The 14,019-nt window shown below is 41.6% G+C and overlaps 1 protein-coding gene across 5 annotated transcripts in view; it reads left to right on the forward strand.

The window, feature by feature from the left end:
- The first annotated feature begins 1,066 nt into the window (after positions 1–1,066).
- Positions 1,067–14,019, forward strand: part of TSC1 (TSC complex subunit 1) — a 60,533-nt gene continuing 47,580 nt past the window's right edge. For 4 of the 5 annotated variants that reach the window (XM_054007291.1, XM_054007295.1, XM_054007294.1 and 1 more), the window contains exons 1-2: positions 1,067–1,167; positions 10,519–10,581. The gene's annotated coding sequence lies outside the window, so the exon portion shown is untranslated. The remainder of the gene's footprint in view (positions 1,168–10,518; positions 10,582–14,019) is intronic. The other variant, XM_054007292.1, reaches the window with a different exon arrangement.

Below are 14,019 nucleotides of genomic sequence, written 5' to 3' on the forward strand. Positions count from 1 at the left end.
CCTAAAACCACAAGTGGCAAAAATCTTCAGATTTTTAAAAATAAATAATAGTGCTGAGGTTCTTTTCATTTACTTTTCAGTTTCTGAGCCTTGCTTCATGTTTTCAAGCTTTCCTCTGCAAGCATGAGGATTAGAAATTTCCTTTTTTTAAAATGACGTCTGAGAGCCAATTGATTCCAGGAGCTGGGGCTTTCCAAAAAAGCACACATATTGCGAGACTTGTGATAAAATCTTGAGAGTTGGCAACACTGCATAGGAGCACATCCTGGTTGAGAGGATCAGGGGGAGGTCCACATGGGTCACATTTATATCTAGTGTAACTGCACTGATTTCAGTGGCATCACCATCTTATGTCACCCTGGCAACATAGTGTCAGAGTATTGCATTGAGGTGCTGCAATATTGCCGTGGTGTCGCTGGGGCTTGTCATTGCAGATGTCAACGCGAAGGTGGCCTCATGGCATGTTGCTTGGTGTAACTGTGTGTCCACCATGGCATCACGTTGCATGTCACCATGGTGGTGCCACAACCAGCTGCCGAGTGCCACTCTGTGTGGCACCTCCTGTGTGCGGCTGCGTGTGTCAGCATGCTGCGCCCTTGGCAGTGTAACATGACAGCCAGACAGCCTGCCTGGGAAGCTGCCTGAGCTCAGCACTCAGACTCCCCCGGGGTGCTAGGCGCTGAGGCTGCAGCAGGTCCAGGCCCACTACAAGAGCCAGCCTGCCTCGCCCCCAGAGGCAGCAGGCCTTGTTTACCTCCCAGCCTGCCTCGCCCCGCCCACTCCCTCCCGGAGACTCCAAATCACGTGATCCTCAGCCGGCGCTTCTTGCGGCCCTCTCCAGAATCACGAGACCGCTCTGGAACCGCATCGCTCCCGCTTGAGATAGCTCCGCGCCACTCCGGCGCGGGGCATCCCAAGCCTGGAACGCGGACCGCCGAGAGACAGAGGCCGCTCAGAGGAAACAGCGAGGGCGGGGCGCGGGCAGGCGGCGGCGTATCGCGCAGACGGGGCTGGTCCCGCGCACTACTTTCTTCAGCGGAGGGATTCGAGGTGTCGCTGGTTGGGCTGGAGCTGGAGAGGGGAGGAGGGAGGCAGGGCCAAGATGGCGGCGCCCTGTGGGCTAGAGGAGCCCCGAGTGGTAAACAGCTGAGTTGGAGAGAAGGAGGGGTGAGTATCCCGGACCCCCACGTATGAGGGAGATAGGGAAGAGTGAGCGAGAGAAAGGAGGGGGAGGGGATAGAAAGAAAAGGGCGTCGGAGAAACCAGGAGTGAGGAGGGGGAGTAAGAGGAGGAGGGAATAGATGGGGGAGGGGGAAGAAGGGGATGGGAGATGTTAGGAGTGAGGAGATGAGGAGAGGGAAGAAGGGGATGGGAGATTTAGGAATGAGGAGGGGGAGTGAGGAGAAGAGAGGGCATAGATGGGGGAGAGGGAAGAAGGGGATGGGAGATGTTAGGCGTGAGGAGGGGGAGTGAGGAGATGAGGAGAGGGAAGAAGGGGATGGGAGATTTAGGAATGAGGAGGGGGAGTGAGGAGAAGAGAGGGCATAGATGGGGGAGAGGGAAGAAGGGGATGGGAGATGTTAGGCGTGAGGAGGGGGAGTGAGGAGATGAGGAGAGGGAAGAAGGGGATGGGAGATTTAGGAATGAGGAGGGGGAGTGAGGAGAAGAGAGGGCATAGATGGAGGAGAGGGAAAAGGAGGAGGAGAGGGAGGAAAGAAGCTGTGAGGGGGAAAGAGAGGATGAATAATATGTAAACCTCCCCCCCCCCAGTTGTTTGTGTCCCCCAGTTAAACCTGGTCTTTGTCAGCAGCCCCCCCATATGACTCTGCCCAGACATAGCTTCTCTGGGCATCTCCTTTAAGATGGTTTCTGTATTTTATTTTAATAATCCGGTGCATTGACTGTGGAAGCAGACTCTGCACCTTCCTTTCAAATACTGAGTGGCAATTTCCAGACCTGACCCCAAGGTCTCTCTCTCATTTGCAAGGGGGACGCATTAATTTGAAATTAATTTTAAAGCAGTTTTTAAAAGTCTCTCCCTCTGGTGATAAATGATTTTCTCGTTCTCTTTTGGAACGGCAGTTGTGTCAAGTCAATGGAAAAATTGCTTGGATACTATTAACTTTTTTTAAAAATTACACTTTTGCTTGAAAATATTTTGTTAGTGTTACAAGTAACATCTGAAAGGACTATATATAAGAGGGCAGAGACAAATTATTTTTTTCTTTGTCTTTGTTTACTTTGTATGTAATTTGTACTGGGGAAGCAGAGTAATACAGTCAATCTCTTTCTCTTACTGTTTGTGAGAGTCTCATACAAGTCAACAAGGGAGAGAAACACAGGTCTGTAAGGAGCATGTGGCTCTGAAATCACACAAATTGGTAGGGAGACTTGGGAGCAGCTGTAGCATCTAAAACCACTTCTCACTCTTGAAATTGGATGCTGAGCGCCTCCTAGTAGATGCTAGAATTGAAGATTTTCAGGATGCCATAGGATCAGACTGACAATTGTTATAACTTATCTTCTGTACAAGTCACTGTAAGCTTGTCAAAATGGAAGTGGTATTATAGTGACAATGTTAGATCAAATAACTCTTTCAATTAGTTTGTTACTAACAATATTTTAGATATTTGAAAACAAAGAACTAAAAATTAGATCTTCCACAGTGTATGCAGTTTGTTCTTCTTTTTGTTGTGATAAGTAAGAATACACACTTTTTTTTTTGTTCTTAGTTGGTTTCATTTCCTGTTGTACACTAGTACAAGGCTCAGGTGTTGCATTGTAAACACTGCAGGGTAATGTTTAAATGCACACTAAAATCATTAATTAAAAAAATCTTTAAAAGAGATATATTTAGTTTTGTAACTTTTTAAACAAAACCTGCTTTCTCAATGAAGTTGTGTGGATCTCCTTGGTGGTTCAAACTAAAATATGATGGTTACACCATCTGATTTAGATAAAGTAAAATCACTTAAATTAAAGCAAATCTTAATTCTGTCTTTTTTTGACAAGGTGTCTTACACTTGAGTATAAAAACTCAGGGTTATATTGACTAAAACTATTTTGTTCTTTGTTAAAGGGCTTTAATTTGAGGTTTGTTGTCCAACTACAGATATTTTGGGTTTAATAAACAATCTTTTGGTTTCTATAGTGACTTCTGGATTAAAAACATACATATGTGATCTAGAATTGATGCTGATTAGTAGGATGCTGGGTTTTTTTTTTGTTTGTTTGTTCTTTTTTTTAATCTAACCCCAGCAGTCTTACACTATCAAAGATCTCGTTTACCTCATGTTGCAAGTGGAGTATCTGATCACTGACACTGGTCTTTACAGGAACTGAATGTTCTGCCATACAAAACAATAAGAAAATATGCCTTCAACAATGACAAGTCAGCAAGTCAAATGAGTAAACAAAACATCCTCTAATGGTGTCCTTGGGGGACTGTGGGATTTGTATGGTATGTAGCAGCCAGGTGTATGTTTTTTTTTTTTAAAGGGGTATTATAATGGCTTAGGATAGAATTCACAATGTAGTGGCCACAAACTAGGTCATTTAGTTTAATATAGTCAGTGGGATTACCGGAACCAGAACAGCTGCATTTAGAAAGGCAAATGTTTGCCTTCAGTATGCCTTGTGCATCTGCACTGTTTCCTTTTTTACTCTCTGGGTTGCATGTTAAGGTATCAAGTATTTTCCTTAATTTCTATGGGAGTTAAAATGCTTAGTCTAACCAGACCAGTTGCCTTATCTGTCTTGCACTATATTCAAGAGCCGCATAATTGCAGCCCAGTTCAGTGAACATTTGCCAAGAGTACTATTGTTGATAGAAATTTGTTCTCGAGATTTAGGAGAGGCTTGATGCTCATATATCGCTGTGGAGTGTAGAGCCCTTCACTTGCCTGTTAGCTTACCTAAGAGATCTGACTACTATTTTTATTGAACAGTAAATACCTTTAGTCAAATGGATCACTCTGTTCCTTTTTATTACTAATCTGTTTTGAGTCTTGTAAGCAGAGCTAAAATAAATTCTCTTTCAGGTTAGTAATGGCTTATTAGCAATAAGTCCATGGCTTCTATCAAAGGGCCAAAGACTATCAGCCCTACCAAGCTTCATTTCCTTCCTCCCCCCCCCCTTTTCCTGACATGCTTTTTTAACTTTCTTCTGTCGGGTATTTGTAGGGAAGCAATTAGCATAGTATCTTGGCACAAAACACAATTTCAAGAGAAGCATAAAAAAACACTGAATTGGACTCTGCTCTTACCATCCTAGGATTTGTCTGTTTAACCTTGATTTTTTTTTTCCCCTTCCTTTCGGTTAAGGGTAACCTTCTGCAAAAAGGTAGATGAAAATGGACAGGCTAGGCAACTATGATTTTTAACTCAGCAGTTAGTAACTAGGTTTAGAATTGGCAGCTTACATTGGACTTGGAAGTGAACAGGGCAGAGGAGATGTGTGATGTGTTACTAGTGGCTAATTCTATTGAAATGCAGGCTGCCATATATTAGAACATGCTGGAGTTATTGTTTGGACTGTTGTAATCCCAGCTACATAGTGGTGTTGGTTAAGACTAGACAAATGTGTACATCATAGTTGCTAGGTCTGAGAGGAAACAGTTGCTAAGTCTGGCAGTGGAAGGACATTTCTTGCTACTTTCTGCAGCCAGAGAGAAAAGATTAACTTTGTATAGCCTTAGGGTAATTACTGTTTTGCCAATTGGAGAGCAGGTGTATTTTGTTGAGAGTGCGGCCAGTGCTTTGTTAGCTGTTCAGTGTTTCCCTCTCCATATAAGCATTACTCTCTTCTGAGTTGAGAGTTACTGTTTTTCATTGTCACTTATTTAATCCATTACCTTTGTGGTGGTGATCGTCTTACCTGAGAAGGAAGTGTACAACTGGGCACTGTTGGCGCATTGATGGCAGTAGAGCCCATGGCGACACATAGGCTCTCTCAGAAGTCTTGTATCTCAAGTGAGAGGAGACGCGATTGATCCTTTCAGGACTGTATGTGAGGACTCCTGAGGATGAGGAGCAACTGCTTATCAATGTCTGAGTTCTCATTGAAAGGAATGATTACACCACCATTCACTCCTATTCTGTCCAGTAATGCTGGTTAACCAGCATCTTGTGGTGTCTCCCTAAAATACTAGTTCGGTGGAGTAGTATGAGCCTTAAGATTTGTATTACCATAGCCACGTCTATTTCCTGATTGTGAAGAGTCCAGAATGTTAGTGGAGGTCATGTGCTGTTGAAGCGTATCTGTGTTTGGTAACTTAAAACATTTCCTCTCACTTATGGGGTGCATCTTGAAACAATTTGTTAGCCTCTTCTCCCTCCCTCCCCTGCCAAACTTAAAATCATTGCAAGTGGGGTGAAATACTGATGTCAGCAATGGAAAAAGTGCCTCACTTGCTATAGTAATACAGATTTAGACAAGTGGCAATACCTTTATGGAAGGAATGTGTGTTCCTTTCTTCTGGTTGGGATAAAAGTTCACAACAGAAGGCAATATTCTCTTGACAAAAATGTGTGTGGAAGTCCTGTACCTGTGAGATCCCATTATCTCTTTCACTGTGCAGATGCTTTATTTACCCTTTCCCTTCTGGCCTCAGTCTATTGTTCCTTGACTGGTTACAGTGCCTTGTAGCCAAACTGCACCTTGAAAAGGAACACATCTTTTTATAGGTTCCATAATTGAGGTTTTCTGGCTTCTCCCTTCTTCTCTGTGGGCCAATTCTTTAGCCCTACAGCTTTGACTCATTTAATAAGATTCTCTTTTGTGAAAGGTTTCAGAGTAGCAGCCGTGTTAGTCTGTATCCTCAAAAAGAACAGGAGTACTTGTGGCACCTTAGAGACTAACAAATTTATTAGAGCATAAGCTTTCGTGGGCTACAACCCAATGCTCTAATAAATTTGTTAGTCTCTAAGGTGCCACAAGTACTCCTGTTCTTTTGTGAAAGCTCCTGATTGTAAGATTAGGATAATTGGCTATAGCTATTTCTAATTTTTCAATGGGAGGGGATGAACTTGTGTGTGTGTATGTGTGTGTGTAAGCACTTAAACAAGCTCACTTTTTCTTCTTTTTTTTTTTTTTTAAATACCCAACCAAGGGATCTTGACTTTTTTCTTGTAGAAGATATTAAAATTAGCCACAAAAAAGATATAAATCATTAGAGGCTAAAATACCTAGTGATAAACTGGAGGAAAAGTTGTTGATTCACCATTTTCATCCTACCAACTCCAAGCATTGACAGTATCTTGCTGAATTTACTGTCGCTAACGGGACTGAGAGCATGCAAATTGGAAAATAAGGAATTTTGTTTAAAGTCTTTAAAGTCTGTCTTGTGCACAATGTAAATGGGGATGAAAGAAGTGACTGTGCTTCACGTTAGGCAAGGGTCAGATGGTTTATTACTGACAATATTCCAAATCTTAGGTGGATATAATAATATCAAACAGCTATGATATTCTTCATCTGAAGATTTCTGTGTTTTACATAATAGGGTAAGTATCTGTATTCCCCACCTTACAGAAGAGAAACTCAAGTGTTGTATGTGGGTTTTTTGCAGAAGATTATACCGCAAGTCTTTGTTAGGAATGGGTATACATCTTTCACACCTGTGCTTGTTCCATTGGAACACATTGCCTCCTTATACAAGTTAAATACTTTTCCAAAATTGGCTTTAAAATGGATTTAGTTATTAGAGGACAACTTGTAGCTTAGTCTTCAAGAGTGGTGCTCTAATATGAATTCCTTCATCTTACAGTGAGCATCATAGACCAGGTTCATCAGAGAGCCACAATTGACAGCTTAAGACTAATATCGACAAATAATTCAATTTAAACCCTGTGTTGGCAAAAGTATTTAATTTGCCTTAACCGTTTTTAGTTCATGGCATTGCATTGCTCTTTTCATTTAACTTCAGCAGTATATCAAATGGGGTTGCAAGATGCTGTACAGTATAAATTTGAAACTTATGTAGAATGTTTTTACAAATGTTTCAAAAACCAGCTTATTGGAGTGAAGATGGTTAGTACTTCTATAAAAATAGAGCAGTAATAGTGTACAATCCACTGGCCACTGACTGACATGTCCTTTAGGAATATTTTGCATTTACTGGCACAAGGTCACTCGAGGTTTTAATTAGTTAGGGAACCTGAGTAAATTTTTTAGATAACTACATCTCTAATAGAACAGCCATCTTTACTATCATCCTCATCTTTGTCAGCCTAAAGTTTGACATTCACTTATCTACAGAACAGGTACATCACCAGCAGTGCTTCCCCACGCTCCTGTCACCGTGTTGTGGAACCTTATGCTTGTGAGACTTACCTGCTTTTTCTACATGGGCATTTTTCTTAATTTCCCACTGCTACACTAACACCAATATAGCTTCACGTGCTCTAACGATATCAAGCACACTAGTGAAGAGCTGATGTTGGTGTTTTTACCACTGTCATCTAGACCTATTCTAAGCATTTATAGAGGATGCTTGTTTTTGTTTTGTTTTGTGTTTTGTTTTGTTTTTTAAATGAAAGCCTGTACTCTTGTCTACAGTAGTGTTTCCACTACTGTAGGTGCACCTGCCTTGGTGGTATGACAGAGGGAGATCTGAAGAAAAAGGACAATGTAGACAGGTCTATAGTAGAGTAAAAGAGTAGGCTAGCACTTACGCCTCTTCTGTTTTTGGCCTCGGTCTCAAAATAGGTTTCACTTGTCACTGGTTTGATGTGGATATGTGCCCTAGTAACTAGACTTAGATCACCAATTCTGTTTGTTTAGGCAACTAAACAGTTGTGAAATTATAATAACTTTACTTCACTATTGTTCTGGAATGGATTCACCAGCATCCTATGTTTGGCAGACTCCATATCCCAAAAAACAATTGAGGCATCTTGCTCTCTAACTCCATTATATAATCTTGCAGATTGTGTCCAGGGAAATCAAGGAACAGACTGCTTGCTCGTAGACAGTGTTGCTTGCAGGCAAGCAATTTTCTCCCATACAGTTCTGCCAATGTACCTCAATCCTGATGTGTAGCATGCCTGTTAAAAATGTGGATGTCTCAGGTGAAGGTTTTAACAGACAAACTTAGAGGTGTAGATATAGTCAGAGGGCAGTTTGAGACCAACCCACTAGTCAATTTGTGATCTACTCAGGGTTTGAATGCGGTTGCTAGAGTGAAAGGCCAGTGCATTAACTCTCTGAACGTAGGCTAGAGAGAGGGCTAGCTGTTTCTTTGTTTTGCTTTTTATAAAGGATTGTGTGTTTTTATTCCTTTCTCTCCTTCATATCTCAGTTGCCTTCATAAAATGCAGTCCCTTTCCCAAAGGGCTCACATTTTAACTTTGGAAAGTGTCTGGCACACTCTGGATGCTCGTGTGGTCCAATCCATATAAAAATAATGAACCACCCATCTCCTTTGGAAAACACTTGAAAACAAACTGCTGATGAGAATTTGAAACAGGTGTTAATAGTCTCCTGTTAAGTATCTTCCATAGGAAGTCTTGCTATTGATCCCAGTTGGAATTGTCAGTCAGAGCCTAACAATCAGACTGTGTGAAGGGATAGCCTTTACATTTGAAACATTTGACTATTGAAGGACTCTGACAATAACACTGCTGGTTTATAAATGGACTGTGAAATTTCACTTTGACTGTCCAGCCATGGCGGCTGAAAACTGAATTAGTCTTATTGCTAAGGGGAAGAGCAAAATGTCTATGCTCTAGCCATCCTAGTAACATAGGTTATTGGGAACATTGTTGGATAGTTTGTTGCGAAAGATATACCTCTTGTAAATACAACTAAGTTGCCAACTTTGAACTTGCAACCATTTTCCACGCTTATTTGCTTCTGTTGGGAATGCTGGACAGCTATCACTCGGTGTAATCTTGTCTTTGTTCCTACACATGAATGTGTATTTTTCCTCACTGTCCATCCTGAGAATGACAGGCGTAAACTAAAGGAGTAATGAGACTCACTGGAAGAAGAAATGCTATTTCTAAGCCAGTTAATTGGAAAACTGAAATACAACATACGTTAACCTACATCATTTCTACTGTATAAATTGCTCTATAAGTGCTAAGAAATAACCTCTCACCTCCCCATACAAAATCAATGCCATATGCATAATAACTTTTCAAAAGCACCTCTTTGGAAGGTGTTTAAATATAACTTCTCGGCTGCCACTCTACCCAGTTAAACCAAAAACCTTTTTCTTCAGGCGTCAGCAGAGGAGCCGCCAGCCCGAGCCCCAGGGAGAGTGGGGCTGGGCAGTTGGGGCTGGCAGCCCGAGCCCTGCCCCCGTCAGTAGAGGAACTGGCAGCCCGAGCCCCAGGGAGAGCGGAACCAGGCAGTTGGGGCCGGCAGCCCGAGCCCCAGGGAGAGCGGAACCAGGCAGTTGGAACTGGCAGCCCGAGCCTGCCCCCCATCAGCAGGGGGGCTGGCAGCCCGAACCCCAGCGCTCCGCGTGGGGCTGACAGCCTGAGCCCCAGGGAAAGCAGGGCCAGGCAGTAGGGGCTGGCAGCCCGAGCCCCGTCAGCGGGGGAGCCGGCAGCCCGAGCCCCAGGGAGAGCAGGGCCAGGCAGTAGGGGCTGGCAGCCCGAGCCCCGCCCCCGTCAGCGGGGGAGCCGGCAGCCCAAACCCCAGCCCGAGCCCCAGGAATTTGCCAAATCTCATCTAAAGCCAGAACCACGGCCCTCCTTGTTACCACCAGCCACAACCTCACCCGAAACTAGAGGTGGGTGAAAAATACCAAGCATTTTTCACAGGAAGTTTTCAATTTTTTTCACATTTTTCAAAATTCCCCAAGAAAATTTTACAAAAAACTGAAACGGAAAAATGGTCCATTTTCAAAAACTGTTTTCATGAAACATTTTCTGATTTTTGAAAACCAAAAATGAATTTTTCTTTATTAAAAACCCTTTTTTTAAAAAACAAAAGCCAAAAAAAATTTTACAGAAACATTTTTGGTCTCTAGTTTTTCTATGTTCGTTAAAAAAAGTTTCAATTAAAAATATTTTTCAGAGGTTCATAGATTCCGGGGCCCGGCAGTTGGGGCATCCATCACACTGAGGAAATTTAAACTTAAATCCCTGAAAATATTCATTTTTAGGAGGGGGTTCATGAGATTTCACAATTTAGTGAAAGGGGTTCACGGGCTGTTAAAGTTTGGGAACCACTGCTCTAGGGGAATGTTAAATCCAAAAATCTGTGTTAATTTTTTAGTTTATATTTTTTAATTTTAATAATCTTCATAGGTTTTGTAAATTCATATCATTAAGCAAAAATATGAATGTGGAGGCCAACATTTTGTTGATTCTCTTGTGCCTTTAGCCTATCAAGAACCAGAAGAAGTAACCATGCAACTTTTTTGGTTGTTACTCAAACTGGGGGCTGATGTAATGCAGGAACTACAAAACTGCAGAGAAACATAACAGCAGGCTTTTTCCACTGCTTTAGAACAGTGTTAATGGTAGCATATGCTAACCTCTCTGTTCTTTTTTTCTTCAAATCAGTGATCATGAAAGGTGCCAGATTGACAGCACTGGAAACTGAAGTCCTACTTGTCCACAGAACAGGTACAGCATACCCAATAGCAGTTAAAAGTTTCCCCTGCACACTCTGTTGTTGTATTTCAATCCTGATTTTGAGGGATGACTTCTGGGGAGGGGGGAGAATAGTTCAGGACTTGTAAAATTTATCCAAAACCTACTAGCCAGAGTTAAATACAAAGGGTAGGGCGTTCACCAGTGAGTTATTGGAGTGGGGGAAAGCCTAGTGAGAAGCCAAGGCCCCTCTACCACATCAGCTGCTGGTAAGTGTGCTGTCCCTGGACACTGCTGGAAGGAGGGAAACTCTATTATTTGCATCAGGTTGCGGCTAGTAAGCATCTTACCTGAAGCCCTTCCCTAGCTGCTAGAAGGGAGGAGTTTTCTGTCTTGTCTTCCTATTGCTGAGCTCCTGGCTGCTGTGAAAGCAGAGGTGTCACCACTGTTTCTCAACCTTTGTTTTTTCATTCCTTCTTGAATAACTCCAGTGCATGTCTCTGTTCATAGCTTTCCCAAGCAGCGTTAGGAGTGTGAAAGTGATTTAATTCTGGATTGCTGCTCACAGCATTCTGAATATTGGCACTGAAACTGTCCAGATTGTTATCTTCGTACTGTTTCTTGGTAAAGCTATGAACAACAGTAGACACCGGAGCCATTCCAGCAGGTTTGGGAAGATGGCACTACAGCTGGTCTTATTTGCAAACATAAGAGCTAGGAATTTAACTTTTTAAAAATGAAAGCCTGAAATCTGCAGAAATTGTTGGCTTAAGCCCTTCTCTTTCCACCCTGAGGGGTTCTCGGAATTCCTGTTGAAGCTCCGAGTGTCAATCCATTTCCCCCCCACGCCCTTTCCAAACACCTTTCAAAGTCCACTGTTTTTTGCCTTACTCTGGCAAAGGATGTAGAGAGCCTGTTAGCTTCTCCTTATGCAGTCAGAGAGGTTGCTGTTGAGTGATGCCAAACTAGAAAGCGGGAGACTGGATCAGAAACTGAATTACACATTGCAGAACGGAACATGACTTGTTAAATAACATGCCTTTAGGCCGAGAAAATCTTTTTTTAAACTTTAAAACGTTTGTGTGGTGGTGAAGTAATGTATTGGAATCATTCAGTTTCCATGAATCTAGGACTTTTCAAATATGAAAGTTTAAGCCTGTGTGACTGTCTTTCTGGAGCTTGGAGAGTTTGGTTTTGCTGGTTCCTGACCAATTTTTACAATGTCTATATAGCAGCACCTACCATAATGGGGGTTGTAGGCTTTACTGTATTACTATACTATATGGTGGATTGTGTTCATGTCTTGAAATTGGCATTAATATTTTTCTTTTCAGAAGAGCAGGCATAACACTGTATTGCTTGTTCCCAATGCTGGGAGCAAAGAGTAAAGAAAGATGCAACAGCAGCAGTTTGGACTTCATCCTGTTGCTGTAGACCCATGCACTCTCTCATTACCTTTGTATTTGGGAATGAGACAGGATTAAATGTTTAAGATACAGTCATTTTCCCGATGAATGTTGGAGGATTTGAATCAAAATGAAGATGACTTTGGTCTCCTTGTTCCAGTTCGTATACACTTGTGATACTTGCAGTGTAAGCCCCAGTTTTCAGACCCACTCTTTTACAAAAGCAAATGCACTTAATTTTCAGAATCTCTTTTAATGCAATACGATGAGTGAAACTTTAAATGCACAAATCAGGAAATTCAAGGCTATGGTTCCCACAGTGACCAGAATTCTGCTATCCTGTACTTAGTATTGCTGTATGCTGTTAAATTTGTGTTTTAATACATGCAACGTGGTCACATAGCAGCTGTTGTCAGGAAATTCAGTTGTGGTTAATACAGCTGCTGCTACTTGGCTTCATTGCATGTAGTAAGTCACAGCCCAACTTAATACAAATACAGGCAGGCCAGGGAGGTTCTGGTTACTGTGGGAACCATAATTTAGGATTTTCTGATTTGTGCATTGAGTTTCACTCACAGTATTTCATTAAAGCATTTTTTTAAATGAAGTTTGCCTACCCTTGCTGCAAGGTAATGGTTGTATCTTTTTGTTTTTCATTGAACATATTTGAGTTAAGAATATTAGAATAATAGGTGATTAGAGGAGCTCACTGTCAGACAAGTTATTTACTTGAAAGAGATTGGAAAGTTAGTTTTCTTTATAAAATGTTAGAGACTAATAAAAAATGCACATGGAAGGCTTTTATGGGGAGCTGTTTACCAAACTTTTATCAAGTTGTATTTGTCACAATTGATAACTCTGGATGCTACCCTGTTTCTTTACAATTTGAGATGTTTGCTATCCTGCCTATGTGCAGAAGATTTAAATAGTTGACACCTGTTATAACAGACACACACGGCAGGTAGACTCTAGTGCAGTGGTTCCCCAACTGGGGTTCGTGACCCCCTGGGGGTTCATGAAATGTTACTGGAGGTTCTGGGGGGGAAAATTCCATAATGGCGGACAGAGCTGAAGCTAGGGACCCTAGGCAGCACGGGGCCAGCAGCCCGGAGCCCCTGGACTTCCAAGAGCTAAGCAGATCAAAGCAAGCATAGCTATCACACTGAGGGGATTTAAACTTCAAAACTCCTTATAAGAAATGGAAAGGGAGGTGGATATTTTTTTGCTGTTTTTAAAATTAAATAGGCAGCTAGTATTTTTTAAAATTATGAAGAACAAGTTTAAGCTTTGTTGTAATGTGCATTGTTTGCCTGGACTGCTCAAGACCTGAATGCTTGTGTAGGAGGAACTCTTTGAGTTGGCTTCTTAAATACCTTCATGATGTTTCACATCTGATACTCCTTGATGAAACATAGGAGCCTTGTCTTATAACAGGCTTATTCAAAATGATACAAGCTACGAAAGTGAGATCTTGGAAGAGTGGTGCCATTTTCATAATGTAATAAAAATACTGTAATGATAAATAATAGTGTATAATATGCATGTCATAAAAACCAATTTTATATTTCCCAGATCACTGTTTTTATAATTTATACTCTATAAAGGAGAAAATCCCTGGAAATATTCATTTTTAGGAGGGGATTCGCGAGACTTGACTCCCTAGTGAAAGGGGTTCACAGGTTGTTGAAGTTTGGGAACCACTGCTCTAGAGTCAAATTAAGCCTCATCCTGTCCTTTTTTTTTTTTTTTAAATGGACAAACACTCCAATGTGAATGAGAGTTTTCTGTGCATACCTAGGTTAGATCAATAAGACATTGCCCTTCTTAGTTATTTGCCGAGCTGCCTCTTCACTAAATTGCATTTGTCTCTACTTTTCCGTTGACTAGCTGTTATGCATTCTTAAAAATCGTTTGGTTATTCCTTTCGTGTGCTACTAGCACAACGCTTCTCAAATTAGAAGTTGTACTAAATAAGTTTTCTTCTAAATAAGAAGAAATTAAGCTTTCTAAGAATGCAATGTTACTAAGCAAAAGTTTTCTTCATACTTTACATTCTTTAAGGAAC

The sequence above is a fragment of the Malaclemys terrapin genome, chromosome 17 (genome assembly GCF_027887155.1).
Source record: "Malaclemys terrapin pileata isolate rMalTer1 chromosome 17, rMalTer1.hap1, whole genome shotgun sequence".
Classification (NCBI taxonomy): Eukaryota; Metazoa; Chordata; order Testudines; family Emydidae; genus Malaclemys; species Malaclemys terrapin.